General features: G+C 47.7%; 1 long non-coding RNA gene across 1 annotated transcript; it reads right to left on the bottom strand.

Moving 5' to 3' along the window:
• Positions 1-666: 666 nt before the first annotated feature.
• LOC106150215 lies at positions 667-3,057 on the bottom strand. Its single transcript, XR_001236883.1, has 3 exons — positions 2,977-3,057; positions 2,447-2,776; positions 667-824 (listed from the first exon to the last, which is right to left on the bottom strand). It is a non-coding gene; the product is annotated as an uncharacterized LOC106150215 (long non-coding RNA).
• Positions 3,058-4,280: the final 1,223 nt, after the last annotated feature.

Below are 4,280 nucleotides of genomic sequence, written 5' to 3'. Positions count from 1 at the left end.
ACTGGGAATCGAACTCAGGACCTTGCACTTGTCAGGCAGGCACTTGTGCCGCTGAGCTATATCCCCTCTTGATGTGTTTTAAAGTGAAGGATTTTAAAGCAGACATACTCTTTGGCCCTAAACGTACCAGCATGCATATTGCTATCTAGAGTTCAGTGCTTACCGTTTCTTTCTGAAGTAAAATTTGCATGCAATGAAATGTGCATATCTTAAACATGCATAGACCTAATTTGGACCAGTGCACACATATATGTATTAGTAGCCCATATTAAGAGAAAGAACACTTCCATTACCCATAAAGTTATCCTTCCCAGATAATCCTCACACCCTAGTGCACACTCAAAGGCAGTTAGCAGGGTTCATGACAAGTGCATCCTGGGAGTGATCTTAATTAATTTTGCGATTGGTAGCTATAGTTAATTCATGGCTTCCTTCTATATTATGATCCCCATAATCATGCATAGCAGGGAAGTGGGGACTCTCAAGGCAGGCAGCTAGGACAATCCCCAGTGAGGCCACTGGTATCAGAATGACTAGCCATAGTACTGTTTAAATTCCTGCACCACACTAGTTCACCCATCAGACATCCTGGGTGCATGATGTAGGATGTTACTGGCTACAAGTAAAGGAAGAACAAATTCCAAACATCTCAAAAACTAAGGGCCTTTATTATTTTATAAAATATAGTTCTGCAAAGGTAAGGAGGCTCTACAGGGGTCAATGCATCAGTTAGAGTGACGCTCAGGGACTCACTCTCCTTGGCTTGTTGGCAGTGTCATTCTTCATGGTGGCAACACGGCTGCCACAGTTCCAGCCATCAGTTCCTGTAAATACAAAACGCTACAGCCTTACACTTCCTTTTGCTCAAATTGTATTCTGCTCATTTCTTTTTCATCCTTTAAGTGTTCAGATTCTCTAATTTTGTTTTTGGTACTAATGGGATTCTAGTTCTTGAAGATTATGGGCTCTTTTGAGTGTTGCTGAAAGAAATTACAGAAAGATGAGAAGAAAAATTATCTCTGTCATTGCAGCTACAGAAAACACATCTCTCAGCATCACAAAACTCTTCTTGCAAACATTATTGGTAGCTACAACAACTTTGAAGCTCATCAATACATCTTGTGAAAGGAAACTTTAACTTTCCAGAATCTGTAATTAGGATTTGCTGTCTTACTTAATAACCTATTGCCCTGGGAATAATACGGAGATTGGCCTGTACACCCTGAAAAGGATAAATATTTGTGAGGTTTTTTTCCTTTGTTAAGCCAGAAGAATGCTATTACCACCCCCTCTTCTCCCCCACAGATGGAAAAAGAAAACATATGACTGTTATAAATCTGTTGTAGACCAACAGTTTGGAAGAGTCTACTTTCATGCTAATTAATGCCTCCTCAAATTGCCACATTTGCCCTGGGAGGGAGCAAAAAGGGAGTTTCTTTCTCTTGCATTATTTTTCAAGAGCAGAAACACTCTCCCCTCCCCCAAAGCCTGGGGTGCACCAGCCCCTCGGGGATTTTCCCTCATCTGTGGTTTGTCGGAAATGTGTCACAACCCTTCTGCAAAGGCCAGTCCCTACCTAATAAGGAGACAGGAGAACTCTGGCTGGCTTCGACCTCTAGGAGGCTGAGGTTGCTTTTCCTGAGCACAAGCCAGAGTTAATAAACAGCCTAATAAAATGAGGAGGAGCAGGAGTAAAGGAAAATGGATTTGCTTATTAATTATGCAGATGCCCAGGTCCCCATGGCTGGTTCCCACTTCACTTCTGCTCTTCTCTCTCAGGCTGGGCAAGCCTCAGTACTCAGGTATCTCAGAAGTGGAGGCTCTGCAGGAGGCGTGGTTTCTGTGAGAAGGAAGTGCCTGCCCATATCCCCCCCAGAGGAGAGTTCCTGCTCATCTTTGCGGTTTTATGATTAGTCAGACTTTCTGACACAAGAGACTAAAATCCAAAACAGCTTAAGCACAAAGGGAGCATATTGATTCTCATAAATGGAAGGTCTGAGGGAGTTTGGATTTCAGGTAGGGCTGGATCCAGGTGCTGAAACAATTCCCTGAAGACTGGGCCTTTCTCAGGCTGTCCTGTCTGCTTTCTTTAATGTTAATTTAGTGTGCACACAGATCCTCTTCTCCTGGGGGCAAGGACAGGCCCCAGCAGCTCCTGCCTTCAGCACACCAGATAAGTAGCTGAGGCAAAACAGAAACTCTCTTTCCCAACCTTTCCAGCCAAAGTCCTGCGGCTGTGTCTCACCAGCTCCACCTGAGGGATGGGCTCATTGGTGGCCATGGAGGATGAGACTGGCCCTGTCCAAAGCACACAGACTTAAAAAGGGAAGCTTGATTCTAAAAGAAAAAAGGGAAAGGGAAATGAGCACGGGCTAGTCTACCTCTTACAGACAGAACACAACGCTGGGAGCCCAGTACTGTCCTGTTTTGTCAGGAGGAAAGTTACCTGTCTTGCAGGACTTCCACAGGGCTAAATTAGCTGGGCGTCTCCAAGGAGACAGCGTTGGAAGCAGAGCCTTATGGGACAAGAGTTGTCCTTTGCTCTTCCTCTTTGCTGGCACCCACAAAGGCAGAAGACCCGAAGCAAATCAGTCTCGATGGGTGAGTGGGTGTAAGTACGCATGCGTAAGTACATGACGTGTGAATGAATGAATGGGTGCCCACAGGAAGGGAGGGATGCCCCCCTCCCTCCTCAGAAGGAGCCCAGGAGCCCTGAGGTAATGAAGCTGGAGCTGGACTGTAGGCTTTGCAGGAGAGTGGCGAGGCCAGACAAGGCCTGCAAGAAGAAAGTGTGTTGGGAGAGCCCGGAGAGGCCGCAGGGGTCCGGGGTGACCACACGCGGTGCCTCCCTCCCTCTGCAGGCTGGAGCGCCTGTAGGTCCTACCCCACGCCTCCAGCCTCCGAGATCCTCCTCTCCCTCCTGCTTCATTCTCACTTCCTCTCTCTGTCCCTTAGACAAACCCAGCTCCTTCTCACCTCAGGAAGCAGCTGTCCCCAGGAACTTCTGAGGCTGGGACCCCCTCAGCGCCCAGGTCTCAGCACCGTCCCTCCTCAGAGCAGCCCTCCCTGACCGCCTTGAGTTACGAGCCCGTGCTCCAGCCCTTCCCAACCACGCCACATACTCCGCTTCTCGGAAACTGTTAGGTCTGTGGGCCTGTTATGCTCTCAGCTGTCATCACAGTGCCCAGCGCAAACCCGAGCACAGAGGAGGTGCTTGGAGGCTTTCGATCCAGCAGCTCAGCGCCCCTCAGTGCCAGGCACCTAATCCTAGCTTTGTTCTGTCTCTTTCTCCAGTGCAAGGGCGCTGTCTCAGAACAGCAGCGTCATGCGCCTCTCCTTCCTGCCCCGCATGACTCACACACTCACGCACACACGCACACACGCGCACACACACACAGAGGCACATGTATATGCACTCAGGGCACACAGCACAGGGACAAGGTTCTGCCACAGTTTAAGGAGCTCAAACAGATAGTGTGCAGAATTCTGGGCAAAAAATGAAAATTATTAGGCAGGGCGTGGTGGTGCATACCTGTAATCCCAGCACTTGGGAGGCTGAGGCAGGAGGAATATCACAGTTTCTAGGCCAGCCTGGACTACATAGTGAACTCAAGGCCAGTCTGAACTACATCACTAGACTCTGTCTCAAAAAACAAACAAGCAAGCAATCCCAAAAAGAAAATGGAAAGTTTTTATGATGCAATCAGTTCAGCCAAGTATAACCTGGAGTTGTCCCAGCGGGTCATGTCGGGGAAAGATAGAACAAAAAAGAGGTAGAAAGGAGACAAGGAAAACCAGAATTTCAAAATTGTACTTTTAAGAAAAACTACAGCTTCAAGACACCACTACCCAAGTTACAGGGCCATCTTCCCTTTCAGGAAACTCCCAAGGACAACCGCTCGATTTTTCACCCATAAATGGAGCCTGCGCCCCCTTCCACCCTCGGGGAAGCAGCTCTGTAACCAGGGATGCATAGCTCTAAGCTTTAACACACGCGAATGGCTTGCATTTTGATTTAGCCTACCAGATCGGCAGCCTAACTGACAGTAGGAATATGCGTCCTTAGGTCACCTCTCTTGATGACACCCCAAAATCACATAAAACCCCCAGCCTCAGACCGTAATGCGCCTCTCTTGATGTCCCGCAGTCTACTTTCTCTGAGTACTTTCTCTGAGTACTACTTTAACTATGCCTAATAAATCTTTCCATGATTCTCACTAATGCATCCTGCAATTCTCTTCTATGACAGAAGTCAACAAACCTACAACCTATACCCTGTG

This window comes from Chinchilla lanigera, unplaced genomic scaffold (genome assembly GCF_000276665.1).
Source record: "Chinchilla lanigera isolate Chin_1 unplaced genomic scaffold, ChiLan1.0 scaffold00067, whole genome shotgun sequence".
Classification (NCBI taxonomy): Eukaryota; Metazoa; Chordata; class Mammalia; order Rodentia; family Chinchillidae; genus Chinchilla; species Chinchilla lanigera.
Note: the sequence above shows the minus strand (reverse complement) of the source record. Positions and strands in the feature narration are given on the sequence as shown.